Genomic DNA, 14737 nt, shown 5'->3' with positions numbered 1-14737 from the left:
TGCAATTTGTTAAGATGATTGTTTATGTTTTAATAGCAATGTTAACCATGTGCTAGATGATATTTACAATAGCATTTTTTTTTTTTTGGTAAATAGGCAAATCTAATCAAATTGCCCTTGGCATTAAAAAAATGTAAAACTGGATGGAATAATAAAAGTACAGTTTGAAATAAACAGTCCAAAGGAAAAAAAAAGGCATGGAGTAACATTTATGCACTGAAGAGACAGGTCAAAGAAGACAGTCATGTTGCTTAATAAATATCTACTGAATGAACGATTTTTAAAAAATTTTTCATTGGAGTATAGTTGATTTACAATGTTGTGTTACTTTCTGCTGTACAGCAAAGTGAATCAGTTATACATACACATATATCCACTCTTTTTAAGATTCTTTTCCCATATAAGTCATTACAGAGTATTTAGTAGAGTTCCCTGTGCTATACAGTAGGTCCTTATTAGTTATCTGTTTTATATATAGTAGTGTGTATATGTCAATCCCTATCTCCCAATTTATCCCTCTCCCTTTTTCCCCCCTGGTAACCATAAGATTGTTTTCTACATCTGTGACTCTATTTCTGTTTTGTGAATAAGTTCATTTGTCCCATCTTTTTAGATTCCACATATAAGTGGTATCATTCGGTATTTGTCCTTCTCTGTCTGAATTACTTCACTCAGTGTAACAATCTCTGGGTCCATCCATGTTGCTGCAAATGGCATTATTTCGTTCATTTTATAGCTGAATAATATTCCGTGGTATGTATGTACCACATCTTTATCCATTCCTCTGTCAATGGACATTTAGGTTGCTTCCATGTCCTGGTTTTTGTAAATAGTGCTACAGTGAACATTGGGGTGCATGTATCTTTTTTGCTGAATGAAAGATTTTTAAGGAAGACAATTCTGCCTCAAAAGCAAGAGATTTTTTTCTCTTGATCCAGGGTAATGAGACCCCTTACCCGACATGCACACAAATCATTTCCAGATTCGTTGTGATTTTTTTACTTCACTATGATGCCAAAACACGCTAATTAAAATTAAAATTACATTCTTTTTATGAAGCTAATCATTAGCTAATGTTATGGTTTCTCCAAATAATGCCAAACTTACAAATGTTTTCAAAAGCTATTTAAAATAAGATTTAGAATATATATTTCTCTTTTCAACTAGATATTTGAACAGTTATGGAGAGAGTTTTTCTATTGAGGGAGAGTTTGACAAATGGAATAAAATATCAACTGAAGATTATAGGCAAAAAAAAAAGTATATATATATATAAAGGCAGGTTCAGTGGTTTTATTTTTCCTCTTAGGGAATATATAATATGCTAATCTTTTTCAATGTATAAACAGAGAACATAAAACTTTATTTAATAGACATAGCTAATGCATTTGAGTTTTATTTTTGTGACCATTATTGGTGAACACCGATGAGCTAGTTAATGTTCCAATGCTGCAAGAGCTTAAATTAAAAAATTCAGCTCCAAAGCAACCTAACACACACAAATTACTTCTTGGGCTTTTGTGTTTGTGATCAAAGCCACAACCAATAGCTAGGTCTGACCCCCTGTCACAGATACTGTCTTGGAGTGGAAACTATCCATCATTTTCTAGTGAGAGGACTGGGTTTCCCACAAGGCAAGAAGACTGGATAATTGGCCTGGTGGGTCAGTTTTATTTTGCTTATAAACTGTATTCAAACTGTCTAGTTAATCAGCCCTGGCAAATTGAGTAATAACTGAAGACTAAGCAGTTATATCAACATAAGAGAAACCATATGAATCCTGATTTCGTCAATTTTCTAGTGAATAGAAATGGAATTTTGTTGAAAATGCTAGGATATATCAGGCCTTCCCTTATTCAGTGACAATGTATAACTGTTATTTTCATTTCTTTCAAGTAGTATTATACTATATGAACATTTGCATTGTCTAACTGTCTGTAATTTTTATATCATGTTTTCTTTATTTAATTACAGTCATATTTGCTTTTAATCTTAGTGATGATCACCCAGTGGGCCATTGTTTACACATATAGCTAGTTTTGATATAACCGATTGTTATCTGATCAGCAAAGCAGTAGATGTAAGGAAAGTTTTTCCTTGAATTTCTAATAAACTTCCTGACTTTAACACTGTATCTCAGGTTTCTCCTTTCTTTTTGTTTGTTTGTTTTTTGGGTTTTGTTTGTTTGTTTGTTTTTAACGTGTTTATTTTATTTCTTTAATGTTTTTTAAATTGTGGTAAAAGTCACATAATATAAAACAAACTATTTTAACCATATTTAGCTGTACAGTTCAGTGGCACTAAGTACGTTCCCATTGTTGTGCAATTCTCACCATCATCCATCTTCCGAATTTTTCACCTTCCTAAATTGAAGCTCTGTCCCCATTAAACACTAACTCCCCATTCCCCCTCCCCCCCCAGACCCCCCTGACCCCTGGCATCTACCAATGTACTTTCTGACTCTGTGAAGTTGGCTATTCTAGGTACCTCGTATAAGTGGAATCAAACAGTATTTGTCTGCATCTAGTGTATATTGGAATGCATTTTTAAGGTTCACTTAATATATGTCCTGCAAACATGCAAACAGGATCTTTAACCTGTTTTGAAGAAGCCTGTCCCCTCAAGACTTTCTTCATTGATCCCTCCCTTTTATTATTTTAACAAGTATTTATGAAATAGTTCAGACATTCAAGTATAAAGAGTAAGAACATGATCATACCATGCATTAAATACCCAACTTAAGAAATAAAACATCATGAAACATGTCATTTCCATCCTCTTCAGCACTTTCCTGTTCACATTTTAGCCACTATCCTCAATTTGTCTAAACTCAGATTTCTTTACCTCCCTTACTGTCACTTCACTCATAACAATGCTTTATTATTTCTGTATTTACATAATCTTATTTATTGTATGCAGAGCTCCTTGAGGTGAGGTAGAGACTGAGAAATGCATGTTGACAGACTACAAAATGCTTGGTCTTTCTTAGCTCTGCCTTGGACTCAGACTCGTATTCTGTTAGACAGAGCACTGAGTTACTGTTAACACAGGGTATATCTTTGTCTAAGGGGTTTTTAAAGTGGTGGTTTTAATTGCAGGGATCCCCAGGCTCAGAAGGAGAAAATTGGATTGTTAGTATTTCCTAAATTGTGTTAATAAGGGCAAGTCTGTGCACCACTATTATTCTCAGTATTCTTATTTCTAAAGTAACTGGTAGAGGGTGATTTTGGTAAGCAGTCAGTTCTCTTTTAGTTCTGATAATGTATAAACATTTATTTTTATGTCTCATAAAAGCTGTGTGGTGGTGTATCTTCATAGGATGCACCTATATATATGCTTGAAATGTGGGGATATTTAATAAAGGAATAGCATATTATGATGATAATTGATGGTGTATAATCTTGACCCCCAAACATTAATAAAGTATTTACAATAATAAAAGATAATGACTCAACCACAGTTAATTATTTTGAGAGAAAATATTATTTAAAAAATTTATTCATTAAATAAAATAAAACATTTGATTTATTCAGTAGTGAAGTCTTATTTTAAATACTCATCTCCTACTAACAATCTCATGACATGTCACCAGCTGGTTTAGAATTTTCAGAATAATTTCACTTCAAAATTCAACATGGTGGCTTCCTTTTTTCTAAATTAGTCCTGTTGTTTTGTTCCTGTAGACATTCCAGAGTCCAGATGACCATGAAGTTCAGAGTTCAGCATGTCAATTTCCACCATCAGTGGATGTCAATGGTGAGGTTTGTACCAATGTCACTGCTGCCTGCATCAGTCCAGAGAGACAATTCCAATATAGAGAGGTAATGTTTGTGACAACACTGCTTGGTTCTCCAGTGTTACCCCCACGGCAGCGCTCTTGGCTCAGTATGTACTGATATATGAGTGTGTGTGTGTGTGTGTATGTATATATATATATATATATATATATATATAGAGAGAGAGAGAGAGAGAGAGAGAGAGAGAGAGAGATGGGCGTGGAATGGGATATATGGTTCATATATAATACACAGTTACATATAGTGAGGTATATCTATATCTATATCTATATCTATATCTCATAGATAGATAGGGAATGGGCCAGTAAACAGCTCAAGTGGTACAGTGGAGGTGTGTGTTCAGCGCTCCAGGTCTCAAGGGCTCTGCTCTGTGGGGACATGCCACACGTCTGACCCTGATGCATCCTGAGTCTGAGTCTGCCTGGATGCCATTTCTTTAGCCCTCTGAACTCTGACCTTCTTAGGGAAAATTTAAGCCAAAACAAAAATAGAGAGAAGAGTATAAAAATAACCAATATTTGAATCACCCAGCTTCAACACGTATCAACATTTTCCCAAACACATTTTGCCAACATGCATTGTCATTTTACCTGCAAATAGCTCATCATGCTTCTCTATCAAATAAGGACATTTTTAGTAACATAGCTACCTTCCTGTTATCAAAACAAAATTAAAAGTAATTCCTTAGTATCATTTAATATCAAGGCCATGTTCAGATTGCCCTTCTATCTCAAAAATAATAATTGGTTTTAATTAGGATCCACGTAAAGTGTACATGTTGCTTGGATTGTTATGTGTCTACACCTCTTTTAGCCCAAAACAGTTCCCCACACCCCCGCTCCTTTTTTTAGATGTCACTGATTTGTTGAAGAAACTAGGTCATTTGCGTATAGAATGCCCCACATTCAGGATTGGATTGGTTGCTTCTTCATGATAGTTTTTGATTTGTTCCTTTATCCTGCTGTATTCCTGCTATATTCCTCTGTATTTCCTGATGCTGTGTGCATTTTACTGCATAAAATCATGTATCATATAAAGTCTGGTTTTCCTACTTTTTGTGATGCTGAGATTGCTTACAGATTCAGATGGTATCAAGCTGATATCTCTATCATATTTCTCCTCAACTCTTCACCTAATGGCTTTAATATCTATTGATAATCTTTGCCTAAATCCACTTTTCTTCATTATGGGTTGGTAAATGGTGATTTTTTATTTTTTTATTTCCCTCTACATTATAGCTGAAGCTCTTTGGCAAAGATGAACCAATTGAATTGAATTGAATACAGATTGAATTGAATTGAATGAAATACAATTCTCAGAGAAATGAGAGCATAAATATTGTATTTTTCACTTATTTATTAATTTTTAAAAAAATGAATTGGTTGGTGACCAATGAATATTTTTCCTGAATCAATTTTTGATGCTTGGATTTTTCTTTTAGGCCAATTGGGAATGCTTTCAAGTTGGCTCTTGTGTCTTCTTGAGAAAGCCTGATTAGTCTTTGGCAGATTCATTGTATTTTGGCATAATAAGATGTCCTAGGAATATCATTTTGCTTTCCCTGACCCAGACTTAGAATTAACTATTCCTCCAAGGATCCCTGGTTTCTTTCAGTCAAGAGTATTAGAGACCACAATCTGTTTTTAGCTCTCCTGATTCTGATCTTAGTGTTTTTAACCTTTACTTAGAAACCTCTCTTGATGTCCCAGTGTTTTCCCCCTTAATTTGTTGCCCAGGCTCCGATCTTCCATATTTCTGAGCTCTTGTCATGCTTACTATATTCACTTCCTCTCTTAGAATGATTTCTAAGCCCTCAACCCTGGCAGAAAGTTGACATTTTTTGACGGTGACATACTTAATATTTGGGCTGGGTTGTTATTCTGGCTCTGAATCTGCCTCTGCTCTGTTTCTTGCTACTGTGGAGCATCTTGTGGAGGATCTGAGCCCTGGTCCTTGAAACAAAACTGTCAAGTGTCGACTCTGGCAGAGCTGAGGCGCCGTATTAGGAGGGGTGATCTTAAAAGAGAAGAAGCAAGAGGATTTTCTCCTTACTTGCAAAGGTAAAATAATGCAGTTAAATTTCAGAGATGAGAGTGGTTTTAGATACCATTTAATCCCATCCAATCTCTTCACTTATTGACTGAAAAAAATTATTCAGGAAAGTTGAAACTTTTGCCAGAATTTATACAGCTATTAATTGGCTGAGATGGGACGAGATCAGGCAAATGAAGAAACTTCTACTAGATCTCATAATTTTGAGACTTACACCCAAGAATGCTTGATACAAAAGCCTATTCTTTTCTCACTGTCATGTTGTCATCCAACCACCATGTATTCAGCCTCTCACTTGCATAGCACTTTATAATTTACGAAGCAGTTTAACCTCCATTAATCTTTATGCCAGTACTCTAAGTCATGTGCTCCTATTAGTAGCATTTTACAGATGAGGACTTGAGCTCAGAGAGGATAAGCAATTTTCCAAGTGAAAATAGCTGGGAGCTTGCAGAAGCTGGTCTGTCTGAAAAATTTCATGCTGATAAATACTAACTGAGCTGAATATTAGCAGAAGGGTGTGAAATAATTAAAATGCACATTGCAGGGGAATTGGGTATTAGGTTCAGAAAGGAGGAAATCCTAACCAGGAGAATTTGAGGGGTCCTTGTACTATACAGTCAGCAACCTACCTGTATACTCATCTTTATCTGGGTATTTGGGGTAGGTGTTGAGTTTTTAGCATTTTTTTTTTACCTTTAAAAGATTCAGACATAAGAATGAAAAAGAGTGATAATTGTGTACATATTTCTTTCCTCCAATTACTATCCATATACCTCTGAATGATGGGGAACCTATAATAATCATCCCTGGAACAACCTCATTGCCTATTTTTCAACCTACAGTCACCAGTTCAACTACTATGATCACAGCAAAGGAACCTACAACCACCACAGCAGACAACTCCACCACTTATGGCAACTGAACCTGTTGCCATAAAGCCCACTACCACCATGTCCCCTGAACCTGCAACCAACACAGTTTCAGCTGAACCTACAGACACCAACTGCCACAACCTCCACTTCAGCTGAAGCTGCTACCATAATGGAAACAACCAGCAGCATTTCAACTGAACCACCTACCATGAGGGACACTACCACCCCTCTGACTGAACCTGCCACTTTGATTGAGCATAATACCACCACAACAGCTATAACCACGTCAACAGAAGTCATACCCAGCGTTACCCCCACAGACCTGACAACCATAACCACTCCAACAGAACATATAACTCCTGTACCTGCGACCATCACAACCTCTTCTGAATGTGCCTCAACAGCCATCCTGACTTCTAGTCAATCTATAAGTATTACCTCCTCAATCGATCCCCAAACCCATTCGACTACAGGTACTTCAACTGAACTTATGACCACAACAGAAATGATCACTTCCACTGAATCTGAAAATACAATTGCTACTGAACCTACTACTTTTACAAATATAACAACCTCTTCATTTGAAATTACAACAAATGCAGTCGATACCACCTCATTCATTGAACCTGAAAGCCCTACAATTTCTACTGAACCTACTACATTTAGAGATATAATAACCACTTCAGCTGAAACTACAAATATGATAACTCAAAGTTCCACTTCTACTAAACCCTCTACCACAGCACCAACTATCCTTGAAGTAACCCTAAAGCTCCTACCAGTTCTATTGAACCTCCAGCCAAAAAAGTCACTCCCATTTAAATTTAATTTCCAAATACCACTAAATGAACAAAATGTACAGGTACAAAACAAGAACCAAAACTTCATTCATAAACACTCATAATTTTTTTCAGAAGCTACTATTAAAATAACAAAACACTTCAATAGAATTTATAACACTTCAAATGAGTCTACAACCCCACAGCTTTAACCACTTCAACCACAATGGGAACCAATACTTCAGCGGAATTTATAACCACCACTATCCTACTACCAGGACAGCTGCCACCACTCCCACTTTATCTCAACTCTCTATAGCCAGTACTTGAAGTGAACCTATCATGTGTCCAACTTTGAATTTGCAGCCATATCAACCATTGCTACTTAGTCAATGAAACTCATCTCTCTCACAATACAGCCACCTCAATATCATGCATTCACTCTGCCCCACATTTACCACCAATGCTAGTTAATTGAGATGACAACAACTAACATCCAGGTAACAAAGGCCACAACTACCAAAGCTGCCATTGCTTCTAATGAACCAACAAGCACAGTAGGCCATCTTCACTATTTTAGCGGAATCAAAAAGCACCATATGTTCTATATAATTTTACTACCACAAAGACACTATAATAATTTCAGTTGAAGCTATGACCACCATTACTTTCACTAAATTCATAACCATCAAGAAACCAATACAACAATGGAAGTAACAGCTACCACAAGAAATGATGCCATAGATTTGTCTGAAATGGTGGGACCAGTTTTGATTGTTGTGGGATCAAATGATGTGATATGTTTCAGTTGAGCCTGAAACCACCACAACTACAACCACTATGTTACGTTAATTGACTACCATAACTGTTCCCAGCACTACTTAAAAAATAAAACAAAACAGAAAAACATTGCAACAACACAATGATTTCCTCATAGCGAAAGAATTCTTAGTTATTATCTCTAATTATCCCATCATCTATTTCCCCCTACCATCTCTCATGTTAAATTTATATCTATAACTATTGTAGGTGATTCTCTAACCAACAGCAATACTTCATTGGAAGTTTATCACCCTCTCAAGGACAAAAGACAACCATTTAGCCCATCACTAATCCATCACTGTATTACATAAAACCCACACTGTCTTCCACACTTATTAGATCACCATTTTACAAGAACTGAAATTTTAACTTAAAAAGTTTATCAGTTTTCCTAAAAGTTATAGATCATATAATTTGCATAAAAGTGAACCTAATTTGTTACTAAAAAGCCTTATCTAAGAAATGTATGATAAAATCTCATAGTAAAATTACTATTAATATCTGTTGTTAACTACCAGTGTGTTTAAAGGCTGAACATTAAATATAGAAGTACGTTAAATAAACTTACATAGAATAATTTTAATTATTATATTTTGTTTCCTATGTATGCCATACAAAAATGTGGTTATTTTTCTCCTCAAATTGTTTTGTCTTTAGCATATTGGCTGCTATTAACATTACTATAAATTTGTTTTTGCTATTTCAAATGGAAGCACTAACTAAATACTGAAGAAGATTCCAAGGAAGAAAATAACTGTGCAAGATTATTAATAAAAATTTTAATTTGGACTTTGTTTATAATTTCTGCTAATTGATGAAGTTTAAATTGAGGCTTACAATGACCAGGCTGCACTGGAAATTACTGAAGCAGAATCAGTGAGGGAGCCAAGAATATATATTTTACAAATCAGTATAAATTGAAAAATTATTTTAAAAATTTAGTTCTTGAGACTGTCTTAGTCCAGTCAGGCTGCAATAACATAATACCACAGACTGAGTGGCTTATAAACAACAGAAATTAATTTCTCGTAGTGGGAAGGCTGGGAAGTTCAAGAATAAGATGCTAGCAGATCTAGTATCTAGTGAGAGTTTCCTGGTTCATCAACAGCTGCCTTTTCTCTGTGGCTTCACGTGGTGAAAGGGGAAGGCAGCTCTCTGGGGTCTTTTTTATAAGGGCACTAACCCTATGCATGAGGGCTTCACCTTTATAACCTAATTACCTTCCAAAGACCCTGCCTCCAAATTCCATCATATTGGGGGTAGGATTTAACATATAAATTTGGGGGACACAAATATTCAGTCTATTTCACACACTATAAAAAATGTTAGCTTCATTCAAACCTATAAAGAATGGGCTGCTATTTATTATATGATGACATTCTGGCAAGGGTGAGGAGGGAATATCTTGCTTACCAAATGGGAAAAAAAGGATGTATGTTTAAGCAAAAAATTTTAAATAAACATTTCAATACAGACCATGCTAACTAGAAATAATTTAAAAATTACTGCAACAGTAATATTATTTTTAGTATGTTAACCTATTTACCATAAATTCTACATACTTAAAAATGAAATAATTGTATTTGAATACTTTAATTTGGATTATACTTACACAAGTTGAAATTCCTTTCTCTTCAAGTCATTTCAGTTAAACACACACACACACACACACACACAAACTTACTTTTTAAAATGATAGTAAGATTTTTTTCCAGCTCAAGGTATAGTAGGTGCTCAATAAATATCTATTGCATAAATATATAAATAGATAAATGTTAATTGACTTGCGTGTTAGTTTCCTAATGCTGCCAAATTACCAAAAATTTAAGGACTTAAAAATGCAATTTTACTATTTTGGGGCTTCCCTGGTGGCGCAGTGGTTGAGAGTCCGCCTGCCGATGCAGGGGACACGGGTTCGTGCCCCGGTCCGGGAAGATCCCATATGCCGCGGAGCGACTGGGCCCGTGAGCCATGGCCGCTGAGCCTGCGCGTCCGGAGCCTGTGCTTCGCAATGGGAGAGGCCACAACAGTGAGAGCCCTGCGTACCGCAAAAAAAAAAAAAAAAGCAATTTTACTATTTTTTAAATAAAATAGAGATAATAACAATAATTATCTCTGGGGGAGAGTTGGTTTTTTTGTCTTAATTAGCTTCTAGAGGATGCCTGTATTCCTTGGCCCATGGCCCCTTCTTTACATCACTTCAACCTCTGCTTTTGTCATCACACCTCTCTCTCTTTTACTGATCCTCTTGCTTTTCTTGTATAACTAACCTTGTGGTTACATTTGGTTCATCTTGATAATTCAAGATGATTTCCCATCTCAAGGTTTTTAATTTAATGACATCTGCAAAGTCTCTTTTGCCATGTTAAGATAAGATGGGGATTAAGATGTGTACATTTTGGGGGGCATTATTCAGGCTAACATTGTTCATTTTCTGGCCCCCCCAAAGATTCTTATCCATCCAAATATAAAATACATTCACTCTATCTCAAACTCCCAGTCTCAGCCCATTACAGCATCAACTCAAGTCCAAAATATCTAAGCTCCATGAACCTAAAAGTCCCCAATTTCATCATCTAAATCATCTTAAAATTAGGCAGGAATGAAGTTCTGGATATAATCCATTCTGGGACAGAATAGCTTTTCATCTGTGGACCTGCGGAACTAGAAAACAAGTTATCTGCTTCCGAAGTATAATGGTGAGACAGGCGTAACATAACATTTATGGATAGTCCCATTCCAAAAAGGAGAAAATGAAAGAAAGAATTAGCCACTGGTCCCAAGCAATTTAGAGATCCAGACAGAAAAACAACATTAGGTTTCAAGGCCTGGAAATAGCCCTCTGGCTTGAGGCTCCAACTTTTTGGGTCTTCTGTTTCATCCTTTTACTTGAAAAGCAGTCATTCTTCCTTTTCTTGAAAAGTAGCGTATGTTTGCAGCTGAGTAGTGTTGTCAGCCTGTTTCCCGCCTGAAGAGTTTTGAGAGTCCAAGTAACTTCTTTTATTTCATCCTGTCTCTCTCCCTTGCATTCTAAGCTGGCAGTGTTTCTGCTGGTATAAAATTCTCAAGGACCTTGTGGTCCCCTGTGTATGTCACTTCATTGAACAAGGTATTCCTCCACAGATCTTTCCTGGAAAAATTCCATCTCTATTCCTGGCTTCTGCTGAGATGACTGAGGGAATCCATGAATCACAAGCTCTTCAAAGAGCTGTCTCTATTATTGAATACTCTGACTTTTTATCCTTCCAAGGCACTAGTAAAAGGTTGTCCAACCACACTCCTGGCTCTCTCCCTAGCATGCTTTCCTAACAGTGAATCTCCTATTTTTAGCATCTTCTGCAATCTGGATAGGCTGAGAATTTCCCAAATCATCAAGTTCTCATTTTTTTATGCTTAACAGTTCTTCCCTAAATTTATCTGTTTCCTCTTGCATTTTACTATAAATAACAAGAACAAACCAGTTCACACCTTCAACACTTTGCTTGGAAATCTCTTCAGCTAAATGTCCAAGTTCATTGCTTACAAGTCCACTTTCCACATAACTAAATGATGAAGGACACCATTCAGCTAAGTTTATGCCTTTATATAACAAGGATCCAATTTCCACTACTTTCCAATAACATGTTTCTCATTTTCACCTGAGCCCTCACCAGCAGCACCTTTAACATCCATTTTTCTACCAACAGTCTGTTTATGATGATTTAGTTATTCTCTAAGACAATATAGGCCTCCTCTACCATGCTTCTCACTTTCTTCTGAAACTGCAATAGCAGAGTTATTAACATCCATATAGATGGCTATTAACCATATATCATCTGAGATCTGTTGAAGGCAATCTCAGCTTTTTGTATCACGCACCTCAGAAATTTTCCAACCTCTTTTCATTGCCCAATTCTAAAGCCACTTCCACTTATTTAGATATTTGTTATCACAGAACCTTCCAGGACCCAATATCTGTATTAGTTTCCTATTGCTGCACCACAAACTTTGTGGTTTAAAGCAACACAAATTTATTGAATTATAGTTTTAGAAGTTAGAATTCCTGAGTGGGTGAATCAATTTATAGTTTTCTCACTCTACAATAAGTGAATACGTATTTTTCTCAAGCTCACACAGAACATATGCAAAAATTGACCATATATATAAAATAATTCTCAATAAATTTCAGAATTGGTATTATTCCAATCATTTTCTCTTATCATAAACAATTGAAATTAGAAGCAAAATTTAAAAGATGACTAGAAGAGCCCTAACACTGGAGAATATTTTAGAAACTTAAAAATAAATTATGAGTCAAATAAAAAATGGAAATTAGAAAATTCTAAGAACTTCATAATGAAAATATTATATTCCTTCTAGATGAATTTGGAAGAAAATTTATATTTTTGCTAAGTTTATATTGAAAAATGTAATGCTAAAAGTTAATGAGTTAAGCATTATCTTAAAATTATAAAGAAAAACAGAATAAAGTCCAAGTGTAATATTTTATTTTTATGTTTCTCTCCTTTTTATTAATTTTTCAATAAATTTTTATACATATATGTATATATCTAGATTAAGATATAAAACATGTCCATCACTCTAGAAATTCCTTATTCCTAATACCAGTGCCCCATTTCCCCAGAGGTAACCATCATTCTGAATTCTGTCACCATAGATTAATTTTGACTGTCCTTTATTCACATAAATATAATTGCATAGTATATATGCTTTTGAACATGGCTTCTTTCAATCAACAAAATGTCTATATCATGTATTGGCGGGTAAGCATATGTTTAGCTTTAGTTATCCAAATATAATTTTCACATTATTTTCCTGTTTAAAATGTTGCTGTTTGGCTTGCCATTTCTACATAAAATATCAAAAGTCTCATACTGTCATTTAATTCTATTTTCCTGTGATTATTTGATATCATTTCTCTCTGCTGTTCACTCAGACCTCTCTCTATCAATCTCTATCCTTCCCTTTGGTGCCTTCCCTTTCTACTTTCCTACAAAGCCCTCCTTTTTCTCCTCTACTAGCCTTGCTTATCATGATCTTTAAGAGCTGGGCCAGAACTTGACTCCTACATGCAATGGCCAGATTCAAACTATTTCTTCGCTTTCTTTATATTTTTAATGACATCAGTTCAATCCCGCTTATTGTCAGCCCCATCTCACTATCCCTGACTGAGCCAACCTCAGGTCTTCCCCACTCAATCCCATCAACCTCCCCCAATACAACGTGTAGTCTTAATTCCTGCCTCAGTTCCAGACCTAACTACAATTGAGAAAGGAGTTATATTTATCATGCCACTGTGATAAATCTGAAAACATATCACCAGAGTCTTGTTTATATTCATTATTGTTGTTTGGCCTTTACAATAGATTTAATCTATTAAATGTCTTTCTCCCCATTCCCACCATAATTTTCCGTCTTAGCACTTAGTGATGTCTAGTTAATGGAGGTGGCATTCTAAATATACCTTGGAATGCAAAAAGTATTTCTTGAAACATTGATATCCCATAAGTAGAAGCAATAATACTTCATGCATGGAGGATTGTAATTAGAATAAGATTATGATCACATAGTATACTCATTGGTAAAGGCATACACACCTTTCCATACTAAATGTCATTAATATTAATGGCAAACTGCATCTGAGTCAAGCACTTAACCAGGGGTACTATCCACTAAGTGTGATTCAGTGGCATTTGATAATAAAGAGAGTGATTCTTTTCTCCACCACTTACATATTTTAAAAGAAGTTTGCATGTCAGACTTAAGTAAAAGTCAAATGACCAATTTTAGCCTTTAAGAAATAGTATTTTTATAGTAAAACTATAATATTTGTCCTTAAATGCTTAAAAGCTGTTATTTAGAGGAAAAGTTATTTCTAGAAAAAAGAAATAGGGAATATAAGTTAAAGTTACAAAGAAGAATATTTCAACATAGCATGAGAACATTTTTCTGACAATAAGTATCATTAGAAAATAAAATGCCAAAATTCTAGAAAATTCATGAACTCTAGTCACTGGCACTCATCTCAGGAGGCTGAATGATGCAGTTGGCCTTCATTCAATGGAGGACTGAATTAGAAACCGAGGGTCTTAAAAAATTTACACGTATAAACTTACAGATAACAAAACAATGTTATCCTTGATATACCAAAATACTACAATTTAAAAAATCTTTGAAAGTTATCATCTAAATTCCAATATGTCATTTATTAATGAGATGAGCATACAGTCTCAGATTACATTGATTGTGCTAGAATAATACTAATAGTTCTTTCACTCTGAAAAGTGTCTTGGGTTAGATGGTAAAATATGTGGTCACCCAATTTATAAACAAAGACTAGATTGTAAACTCTGTGATAGCAGGGATCTTATCTGTGTTACTCACTGTGCCCAAAAGAGTGACTGGCACAAGT

This window comes from Lagenorhynchus albirostris, chromosome 14, assembly GCF_949774975.1.
Source record: "Lagenorhynchus albirostris chromosome 14, mLagAlb1.1, whole genome shotgun sequence".
Lineage (NCBI taxonomy): Eukaryota > Metazoa > Chordata > Mammalia > Artiodactyla > Delphinidae > Lagenorhynchus > Lagenorhynchus albirostris.
This window is presented reverse-complemented; position numbering follows the sequence as displayed.